The 12,357-nt window shown below is 36.8% G+C and overlaps 1 protein-coding gene across 2 annotated transcripts in view; it reads left to right on the forward strand.

Moving 5' to 3' along the window:
* The window catches only part of SNX8 (sorting nexin 8), a 144,690-nt gene that overhangs the window by 27,867 nt on the left and 104,466 nt on the right, over positions 1 to 12,357 (forward strand). The window lies entirely within an intron of this gene.

A 12,357-nucleotide genomic window follows, 5' to 3' on the forward strand; every position in this document is an offset into this window, starting at 1 on the left:
TTCTTTACATATTAAATGAGCAGAAGAATTTTTTTTTTCTTCGTACAAATTTTATAATTAACTTCAGTTTGCCACCCACTTGTATCATCTGATGCTTATGAGCCAATCACAGACATATATACTTATACACTGTGTCCTTTAGCACATGCTCAGTAGGAGCGACTGCTTCAGAAAGTGTGCATATAAAAAGACTGCGCACAATTACATAATTGAAGTTATTTGGAAAGTCTCTTAAAACTGCATGTTTTATCTGAATCATGAAAGTTTAATTTTGACTTGTGTCCCTTTAAAGGTTTCATATTACTGTTATATTATTAAAGGGACATGAAACCCACATTTCTTCTTTCATGATTCAGATAGAATATACAAGTTTAAACAGCTTTCCAATTTGTTTCTATTATTAATTTTGCTTCATTCTTTTGGAATCCTTTTTTGAAAAAGCAGCAATAGACTGCTTGGAGCTAGCTGAATACATTGGTAAGCCAAATACAAGAGGCATATATGTTCAGCCATCAACCAGAAGCTAGCTCCCGGCTCCTGGGCCTACCTAGGTATTCTTTAACCCAAAGGATACCAAGAGAACTAAACAAATTATATAATAGAAGTTAATTGGAAAGTTGTTTAAAATAGTATGCTCTATCTAAATAAAAAAATAAACGTTTTTGGTTTTGTGTCCCCTTAAAGGAATAGTCTAGTCAAAATTAAACCTTCATGATTCAGATAGAGCATGAAATTTTAAGCAACTTTCTAATTTACTTCTATTATCAAATTGTCTTCATTCTCTTGGTATCTTTATTTGAAAAAGCAAGCATGTAAGCATAGGAGCCGGACCATTTTTGGATCAGAACCTGGGTAGAAGTTTCAGATTGGCGTTTAAATGTAGCCACCAATCAGCAAGCACTATCCAGGTGTTGAACTAAAAATGGGCCGGCTCTTAAACTAAAATTCAAATAAAGATACTTAGAGAACTAAGAAAAAATAGGAGTAAATTAGAAAGTTGCTTAACCCCTTAACGACCAAGGATGTGCCAGGTACGTCCTGCAAAAACTGTCAGTGACAATGGACGTACCTGGCACATCCTTGGTCTGATTGAGTGCTGGAAGCGATTGCGATCGCTTCCAGCAGCTCTCAGGGTATTGCAGTGATGCCTCGGTAGCGATGGTGCCGATCGTTGGTGGGAGCTTAGCAGGGAGGCGGGTGGGCGGCCCATCGCTTCTCGGCATCTGGTTCCTGTAAGTGCAATGTGCACGCAGGGTGCCGGGAGCATGCGGGGGGGGGGGCCTGCAGGGGCGTGCGTGCGCGTGTAGCAACCACAGCCACCAATGATCCAGGGAATTGCAGCGTGAGAGGGAGGGGAATACAAATATAAATAAATATCAAAGGATCTTGGAGTGGAAGGGGGGGCAACTACACTACAGAAAAAGCTATTCTTTCTAAAAAAAAAACTAAAAAAAAACTTTGTTTTTTGGGGCAAACTTGCGGACAGTTGCCTGTACCCAAAATGGTAGCAAATAGGTAGGGGGGGAGGGTTAGAGAGCTGTTTGGGGGGGGGGATCAGGAAGGTTGGGGGCTAAGGGGTGTCCATCACAGCTGAATAGATAATAAAAAAAAACAAAAAAACTTTTATTTTAGTACTGGCAGACTTTCTGCCAGTACTTAAGATGGCGGGGACAATTGTGGGGTGTGGGAGGGGAAGAGAGCTATTTAGGAGGGATCAGGGGGTGGGATGTATCAGGTGGGAGGCTGATCTCTACACTTAAGCTAAAATTAACCCTGCAAGCTCCCTACAAGCTACCTAATTAACCCCTTCACTGCTGGGCATAATACAAGTGTGGTGCGCAGCGGAATTTAGCAGCCTTCTAATTACCAAAAAGCAACGCCAAAGCCATATGTCTGCTGTTTCTGAACAAAAGGTATCCCAGAGAAGCATTTACAACCATTTGTGCCATAATTGTACAAACTGTTTGTAAATAATTTCAGTGTGAAACCTAAAGTTTGTGAAAAAATTAGTAAAAAAGTAAACAATTTTTTTTATTTGATCGCTTTTGACGGTGAAATGGTGACATGAAATATACCAAAATGGGCCTAGATCAATACTTTGGGTTGTCTACTACACTACAGCTAAAATTAACCCTACAAGCTCCCTAATTAACCCCTTCGCTGCTGGGCATAATACACGTGTGGTGCGCAGCAGCATTTATCTGCCTTCTAATTACCAAAAAAGCAACTCCAAAGCCATATAAGTCTGCTATTTCTGAACAAAGGGGATCCCAGAGAAGAATTTACAACCATTTGTGCCATAATTGCACAAGCTGGTTGTAAATCATTTCAGTGAGAAACCTAAAGTTTGTGAACAAATGTGTGAAAAGTTAACAATTTTTTTTATTTGATCGTATTTGGCGGCGAAATGGTGGCATGTAATATACCAAAATGGGCCTAGATCAATACTTTGGGTTGTCTTCTAAAATAAAATATATACATGTCAAGGGATATTCAGGGATATTCAGGGATTCCTGACAGATATCAGTTTTCCAATGTAACTATCGCTAATTTTGAAAAAAAGGGGTTTGGAAATAGCAAAGTGCTACTTGTACTTATTGCCCTATAACTTGCAAAAAAAGCAAAGAACATGTAAATATTGGGTATTTCTAAACTCAGGACAAAATTTAGAAACTATTTAGCATGGGTGTTTTTTGGTGGTTGTAGATGTGTAACAGATTTTGGGGGTCAAAGTTAGAAAAAGTGTGTTTTTTTTTTCCCATTTTTTTCATCATATTTTATAAAATTGTTTATAGTAAATTATAAGATATGATGAAAATAATGGTATCTTTAGAAATTCCGTTTAATAGTATATAATATGTGTGGGTACAGTAAATGAGTAAGAGGAAAATTACAGCTAAACACAAACGCTGCAGAAATGTAAAAATAGCCTTGGTTACAAATGGTCTTTAGGGGTTAAAATTGCTGCTCAATCTAAATCATGAAAGAAAAAAATTGGGTTTCATTTCCCTTTAAATACACAGAAGATTGTGACTATATTATTCCTTTGTCTTTTCTGTAAGTTTCAAAAGTTTAGACTATTTACCATTTTAGTTGCTCACTTTTAACAGTTTAGAGTTTTTCTGTTCTTCTGGGATTTTGGTCTCCATAACTGTTCAGCAGATGAGGCGTAACAAGTGATCTATAAAGATGATAATCACTATAAGAATATTAAAAACGAAAATAGTTATCAGTTGAATGGTGGAAGGAGATAAGCAAATTATAGACTGTCTCTGCCCATGTTATTAACCATTTGTGTTTACTCGTTCTCTGCACCCTTTCCCCTTATTTAAAGGGATACTAACCCCAAATTTTTTCTTTCATGATTCAGATAGAGCATGCAACTTTCTAATTTACTCCTATTATCAATTTTTCTTTGTTCTCATGTTATCTTGATTTGAAAAAGCAGTAATAAAAGGTTAGGAGCCGGCGCATTTTTAGTTCAGCACCTCGGTAGCGCTTGCTGATTGGTTTGCTACATTTAGCCACAAATCAGCAAGTGCTACCCAGGTGCTGAACAAATAATGGTCCGGCTCTAAAGCTTACAGTACTGTTTTTTCAAATCAAGATAACATGAGAACAAAGAAAAATTGATAATAGGAGTAAATTAGAAAGGTGCTTAAAATCTCATGCTCTATCTGAATCATGAAAGAAATAAAATGGGTTTAGTATCCCTTTAACTCTGAAAATTAAGAGTTCTCCAATTCTGGGAATTAGAAGTCTACACAGCAAATTTCACAACCCTAATCCTGCTACATATCTGTCCCTAATTAATTTCAGAAGAGATTTTCAGATAAGAAATTGCAAAACATGTCTGGATTAGCACCTCTAAATAAGGCAAGTGGTGAGTGCCGTCTGGCTATTGAAAATAATTGCAGCAAAAAAGGGGTTAATGTATTAAAAAACTTTTCAAATTCACTGAGTATGTTTTATAGCAATTACAAGATGTTTGTATTTAAGCCAGCATTTTACCATTTTTGCCGCTAGTCCAAGGCAACCCAGTTTGTCAAATGCTTTACTAAAATTTAGATAAGCTGAATCTTCAGTTTCACCCTGGTCTTTCACTTTCAATCCATTTAGAACAATCTGATTCGAAATTAGATACATTTGTAAGTTTTGTCTCTTTTTTGATTCTTTGTAGGAACACTGAATAGGTACAGCTAGTTATAGCGATAATGTTTAAAGGGACATAGAACCCAAACTTTTTCTTTCATGATTCAGATAGAAAATACGTCTTAAAAAAAGTTTCCAATTTATTTCTATTATCAAATTTGCTTTGTTCTTAAGTTATTCTTTGTTGGTGAACTACATAACAGGAAATAGTGCTGCCATCTAGTGTTCTTGCTAATGCAAAACTGCTGTCATATAGTGCTGCAGACACGTGCACACTCCTGAACTTAGCTTCCTGCTTTTCAACAAAGGATAACAAGAAAAGAAGTAAATTGGAAAGTTGTTTAAAATTGTATGTTCTATCTGAATCGTGAATGCAAAATTTGGGAGTTTTATGTCCTTTTAACCACTTTGATGCTTATGAAGAGAATGGTTTGTCATGCAAAGTGCTGCCTGTAAGGACATGACGACCCGTTCTCATCATTAAGGGGAATCACTGATCACAGCACCAGATTAGCGATTCTCCTTAAAGGGACAGTCTAGGCCAAAATAAACTTTCATGATTCAGATAGAGCATGTCATTTTAAACAATTTTCCAATTTACTTTTATCACCAATTTTGCTTTGTTCTCATGTTATTCTTAGTTGAAAGCTTAACCTAGGAGGTTCATATGGTAATTTCTTAGACCTTGAAGGCCACCTCTTTTCAGAATGCATTTTAACAGTTTTTCACCACTAGAGGGTGTTAGTTCACGTATTTCATATAGATAGCACTGTGCTTGTGCACGTGAAGTTATCTGGGAGCAGGCACTGATTGGATTAACTGCAAGTCTGTCAAAAGAGCTGAAATAAAGGGGCAGTCTCCAGAAGCTTAGATACAAGGTAATTACAGAGGTAAAAAGTATATTAATATAACAGTGTTGGTTATGCAAAACTGGGGAATGGGTAATAAAGGGATTATCTATCTTTTAAAACAATAAAAATTCTGGTGTAGACTGTCCCTTTAACTGTAGGCCTGAATGTTAGTAGTATAGTGGGCAGCTCTCCCAGAGCTACTTGGGAGTGCAACTGATGTCACCACAAACGTGCATGGTAACATCATAGAGGGGGCGGGAGCATACTGTGACAGGCAGGGAAGGAAGTTGGATGGGGGTTGGCTGTTCAAACCCCTTAAAGGGACACTAAATCCCAAAAAAATATTTTGTGATTCAGATAGAGCATGCAATTTTAAGCAACTTTCTACTCCTATTATTTTTTTTGTTCTCTTGCTATCTTTATTTAAAAAGCAGGAATGTGATGCATTTTTTTTTTGGTTGAGAACCTGGGTTATACTTGCTTATTGGTGGGTAAATGTAAGCCTCCAATACGCAAGCACTAACCATGGTGCTGAACCTAAAATGGGCTGGCTGCTAAGATTTACATTCCTGATTTTAAAATAAAGATAGCAAGAGAACGAAAAAAAAATGATAATAGGAGTAAATTAGAAAGTTGCTTAAAATTGCATGCTCTATCTAAATCGTGAAAGAAAAAAATTGGGTTCAGTGTCCCTTTAATCTCATTTCCCTTACAAGCTACAGACCTCCAAGACCCCTTATTTGAAAGAGAATTGTCTGCTCTGTCAAATTGTAGGGGTACTGGAAAGCCACAAAAATCCAGATCTATGTAATAAAGTAAAAAGCACAACACATGGGGTTTCCCTGGGAATGGAACTTTATTTGCCCAATAAAAAAATCTATTATGTCTAGAGATCACTTATAAAGTTTATTATATAGTAGAAAAGACCCTATATGAAATGTGTTTGTATAGTTTGGTGATCACTGTGGTAACGGTGAACATCTTGCAAGAAAAAAGTGCTTTTATTTCTATTCTGCACACAGGGGCTTCTCTAATCTATATTAAAAAGCCCTAGGGGGCCCTATTTCATATATGGCTACCCTTGAAAACAATTTAGTAAATTGGTCACAGTAACAGCAGTGGTCTTCTGGTCATTTTCAATATATTTTACTAAAATCTTAGGGACAGTCTACACCAGAATTTTTGCTTAAAAAGATGCACTTTTTATCTCTGTGATTACCTTCTTTTTAAGCCTCTGCAGACTGCCCCCTTATCTCAGTTCTTTTGACAGACTTGTTTTTTAGCCAATCAGTGCTGACTCCTAGGTAACTCCACGGGCGTGAGCACAATGTTATCTATATGGCACACATAAACTAACGCCCTCTAGTTGTGAAAAAAATGTCATGCATTCAGATAAGAGGTGACCTTCAAGGGCTAAGAAATTAGCATATGAGCCTCCTGGATTTAGCATTCAACTAAGAATACCAAGAGAACAAAGCAAAATTGATGATAAAAGTACATTGGAAAGTTGTTTAACCCCTTCACTACCCGCACTTCCAGACAAAAACTTGCCCAAAATCATGGCACAAATGTTTGTAAAAGTTTCTCTGGGATCCCCTTTGTTCACAAATAGCAGACATATACAGTTTATGGCTTTGCCATTACTTTTTGGCAATTAGAAGGCTGCTAATTGCATGTACGCACCACACTTCTATTATTCCCGGCAGTGAAGGGGTTAATTAGGTAGCTTTAAAGGTTAAAGTTAGCTTAAGTGTAGAGATTGGCCTTCTACCTGAGACAGTCTGCCAGTATGAAAATGTGAGGGGGAGGTATAATAATAATAATAATAATATTAAAAAAAATCTGCAGTGTAGGATCCCCCCTTAGCACTCAACCTCCCTGATCCTCCCCCAAACAGCTCTCTAAACCTCCCCCCTCTAACTGTTAGGTGCCATCTTATGTACTGGCAGCTGTCTGCCAGTACCTATAAACATTATATATATATATATAAAAACACTGATGTGCAGTGTAGCTGCCTCATCCCTCCTTGTCCCTTTATTACAAATGTTTCCGTAGCGTAGGACCCCTCCCATTTCCTCCCGCCGGTTCCAGCAGAAGATCGTTACAGATGGTGACACACAGTTAAAGGGGTTAAAATGACATGCCCTTTCTGAATAATGAAAGTTTATTTTTTACTAGACTGTCCCTTTAACAAAAATATGCATTTATTTTTTTATTTTATTTATTACAGTTTTTGCTGCAGCTATCTCGCATGTGATGAAATACAAATATAATAATCGTATATTCTGAACCTGCTGGGCCTGCTGAAAAAAAAATATATATAATTTATATGGGTCACTCACTGAAATTTGACTTTCAATAGCAAAAAAAAAGAAAAATGAAAAATCTCAAAATTGGCTCAGAACTGTGGTGTAAAAATTGTTTGGCAGTGAAAGGGTTAAACCCTTACTGTAAGTTGACATCGATGTATTATAAATACTGGTCTGACAAATATACTCAGGTATTAAAGGGACATACATTCTGATTTATCCTTGACACAACTGAGAGAGAAAAAAATTCCCGGGTTTTTCTTCATTTAAAACTTGGATCAATTCACAAGCATTTTACTTTAATCTACATGATAAAAAATAAAGGAGAAAACGCTAAAGGTTGTCACTGCGCTGTAAAAACACCCTTATAAAGCCACAGGTTTTTAATAGGGATTCCTCCAATACACTTATTGCAATCCTATTAAACGCAAGCTCCCAATAATATATATTTGAAGTCAATTACTTGTATAGCTACAAGAGTAGCCTAATATGTAGCATCTGAATTTGATATGGATTTAATTAATTGCATGAAATCATCAATGGAAATTCACATAATAAATTGCATTAAAACAGTAAAAACTCCACATTCATTTAATACAATTGATTTTAAAGAAAATCATTAGTGTCCAAGATAAAAAATTCTGTAACATTTCCAAGGTGAGAAGTTTGGTAAAAAGTTGCTAAAAGACAAACTTGTTACCAGTAGGCCAACATTTTAAACCAACAGGTGTCACTTCTTGCTTACACCATCAATTCTGGGGTCCTAAGTTCCTTCTCCGTCTCCCAAACCTTTTTCCTCCCGCCTGTAATTCTCAGAATTAACCCAACTCTGTGCAGCTAGATTTTGAAATCATTCAGATCTTTACCGTTTTTGTCTCCTCTGTATAACAAACTACGGAGCCTTCTATGGACAAAAGATCATTGGGTTTAGGCAAAAATCCTTTCTGGAGGTTGATAAAGGCTATTTGCTGAAACGCGTTGTTTTTTGTGAAAGAGTCACTGTATTTTCACATCCTAGATTCACGTTCCCTTACTATTTCCAGGAAAAACATCTGAATTGGACGCTTTATGTTCCTCTACAATGGGATGTGGCTACTGAGAGAATTTTAAGTTAAAACATCTTCTTTTTACATAGAGATGTTTGTATCATATTTTCTAATACATTTTTACAGATATTCCTCATAAGCGTTTTATTATATGGGTAACATATCTCTTTAAAGGGGCACTGAACTCATTTTTTTTCTTTCATGATTCAGATAGATCATGCAATTTTAAGCAACTTTCTAATTTACTCCTATTATCCAATTTTCTTCATTCTCTTGGTATCTTTATTTGAAAAGCAAAAATGTAAGTTTAGATTCCAGCCCATTTTTGGTGAACAACCTGGGTTGTCTTTGCTGATTGGACAAAACCAATAAAAAAGTGCTGTCCATGGTCTGAACCAAAAAATGGCTGGCTCCTTAGCTTAGATGCCTTCTTTTTCAAATAAAGATAGCAAGAGAATGAAGAAAAATTGATTGTAGAAGTAAATAAGAAAGTTGCTTAAAATTGCATGCTCTATCTGAATCATGAAAGAAAAAAAATGGGTTTAGTGTCCCTTTAAGTTACAGGTAGTCTTTGTTAGCTTGTATATGAGAATAATAAATCAGGTTTAGTACTCTTCCATCCATACCCGTTTAGAGGAGGAAACAATGCCCTGCTTGAGGACGGCTACATTTTCAGCTTGAGGTCTCTACCCAAGACTAAGAAGCAACAACTTGTTTATTTTTCTTTATTTATAGATACATTTTAATACCTAAACAACTCTTAAAAGGGCAAACTATTATTATGGGAGCACAACAGTGGGAACATTGGGGTATGCCACTTAGATGGCATCTGTAAATTGTGTTAGGCATGTCTGTAAAAGAAAAAGGAAACCAGCATGGTAAGAGAAGTAAGACATATTGTAAAGACAAAAAGACATCTTATTCATCCAAGAGTTTTAAGGGAGCTTTGATAGAGCTGTGTTAGCTGTCCCATTAGCTGGTCTATTTAATCAATCCCTATTGACAGGAGTTGACCCAGTTGAATAGAAAATAGCTAATGTAGTACCTCTTCATAAAAAGGGTAGAAGGAAGACTCTGGTAATTATAGACTTGTCAGTTTAACTTCAGTAGTAGGGATTAGGAAAATAAATGGAAATGCTTTTAAAGTAAAGTATTATGATTTAGATAAAGATGAACAAGTTAGAAGACCAGAAACAGCATGGGTTTACTTCAAGAAGATCATGTCAGACTAATCTATTTGACTTCTTTGACTTTGTAACCAAAATGTGACCAGGGTGGAGTAGTAGTTCTAGCTTATCTAGATTTCAGCAAACATTTCACACTGTCCCACAAAAATCCAGATCCATGCAATAAAGTTAAAAGCACAACACATGGGGTTTTGCTGGGAAAACATATTTCCCTTTATTTCCCTGATCTAGACTGAATGATGTGGGTCGAATACTGGCTAAAAGATAGACAACAACGTGTCTTAAAAAATGAATTGCTTTCAAAGGAGGGGGCGGTTACTAGTGGGGTTCCTCAGGGGCGGCAGTCTTTTGTTTAATATATTTTTTAGCAAACTCTGCAAAGGGCTACATGGGAAGATATGTCTGTTTGCATATATAACTAAAATTTGTGATAGAGTTGTAGTTCCGGGGGGGGGGGGGGTGGCTCAAATGTGAAGTGATTACAAAAAAAATTGGAGGATTACACAAATGACTAGGATCTACAGTACAATATCACAAAGGCCATGCATTTAGGAAAGAACATTCCAAAGGTAAATTATGGACTCAATGACACTTTTCTTACTGTTACAAAAGAGGAACGGGACTTCGGAATTATTATTTCCGATTATTTCATATTTGGTAAACAATGTAGTATTGCATCAAGTAAGGCCAGTAGAATGTTATGTTGAATAGGTAGAAGTATTTGCAACAGAAATAGTAAGGTTCTTATGCCACTTTACTTATCACTAGTTAGGCCTCATCTTGAGTCTTTGTGTGCCGTTCTGGAGGCCATATCTGTAGAACAATGTAAATAAACTGGAATCTGTTCAAATCATGGCTACTAAAATGGTACATGGTCTAAAACTTGCAAAGATAGGCTCAATTACCTAAATATGTTAAGCTTAGAGGAGAAAAGTTAACAAGGTGACTTCATAGAGACTTTCAAGTATATTAAGGGGCTTAAAGGGACAGTGAAGTCAAAAAATAAACTTTTATGATTCGGATAGAGCATGTAATTTTAAACAACTTTCCAAATTTATTTTGTTCTCTTGGTATCTTTTATTGAAGAGTAAAACTAGGTAGGCTCATAAGAGCTCAGGAGTGTGCATGTGTCTTTAGTACTCTATTCAGCAGTGTTCTGCAACATTATTTGTAGCTTTATTATACAATGTTGCAAAACACTGCTGCCATAGTGACTGTACTAAAGACATGTGCACATATAGGGGCCTATCTATCAAGCTCTGAATGGAGCTTGATGACCCTTGTTTCATGGCGAGCCTGCAGGGGCGCCAGAAAAAACAGTTATGAAGCAGCGGTCACAAAGACCGCTGCTCTATAACCTGTCCGCCGCCTCTGAGCAGGCGGACAGACATCGCCGGAAATCAACCCGATCGAGTGCGATCGGGTTGATTGACACCCCCCTGCTGGCCACGAGTCTGCAGGGGGCGGCGTTGCACCAACAGCTGCTGTTGCAATGCTGAATAAGGCGAGCGTATTGCTCGCCGTATTCAGCGAGGTCTGGCGGACCTGATCCGCACTGTTGGATCAGGTCCGCCAGACTTTCTTAAATAGGGGCCATAGCATAAGGCTATCCTACGGCCTAATTACGTTTACATTTTATAGGAAATTTGGGCAGACTTGGTGACATTTCATATTGCACTCTGAACAGTAACTTTGCTTTCTTGGTAGACGTTGATGTGTAGTAGGTGCATTCAATACAAATATTAATGGATTTAGCTTAATTATTATAATCAATGCAACCTACAAGGATACCCTAAAATATAAAATAAACATTTTTTAATGCTTTCAGACCTTATCAGGTGTAATACTGTTATTGACTCAACAATTGTATCTTAAAAGTAGGTAATATGATCTCCCATCACCAAGCTGTTTTGTTTGCGCCTCCCCCCCCCTTTTTTTTTTCTTTCTCTTCCTTCAGTGTTGTATCTATTTTGATCTGAGGTTCTATAAATTAAATGCAGTGTCAAGAGACTATTAACCGCTAAAAACTGATTTATCTTGTCCCTCCCCAATTTTGAGCTATAAATGGTGCCCATTTGGTCTAAATGTTACTAGGGGTTTTCTGTGAGTTCTTAATCTTTTTCTCTTGTTCATTATTTCAAAGTTTTAAGATGTGTACAATTCAAATTAGATACCATGGACTATATTTTAAGAAGGATACTCCTAGATAAATGTCCTCTGCAATCAGCAATGATGTTGTTTACATTGTCTTGACAAATGGAGAGGATTGTTCTCCTACATTCCTTGTATATCAAGCATGTATACATTCTTTCATTTGTGTAAATAAAGTTTATGGGGTCGGAATAGAGGTCCTTTTAAAATCTGAGTTCATTATATTCAAATGGTTGCAGCATCCTTAGTCTATCATCATAGTTGAGCAGTTATGCAGGGTACTTACTTCGTCTTCTTTGGATACCTTCACTAAATTCTGCAAGTTTGAATTGGTGTGAGCGTTAGTAGCTTCTTATAGATGGTGCTTCCTCAGACTTAATCAGAGGTTTGTTTGTTTTTTGCCACCCTTGTCTTCATTTGGGTCAGCTTTTTTACTGACCCACAAGTACCTAGTACTGCTGCAAAAGAAAACCATGAGTATGCTTACAAATAAATCAATTTCTGCATACTCCTGATAGAACCATATGAAGGGCTTCCTTGCTTGGCACAAACGTGACTTGTACATATAGCTCTGAGTTGTTCTATGGTCTAACTCTTTTCTAGGCATGGGCAAAAATTTGGCATTTGTTATTTTGTTATTGAAACAAATGCTGAATATGTC

This window comes from Bombina bombina, chromosome 11 (assembly GCF_027579735.1).
Source record: "Bombina bombina isolate aBomBom1 chromosome 11, aBomBom1.pri, whole genome shotgun sequence".
Lineage (NCBI taxonomy): Eukaryota > Metazoa > Chordata > Amphibia > Anura > Bombinatoridae > Bombina > Bombina bombina.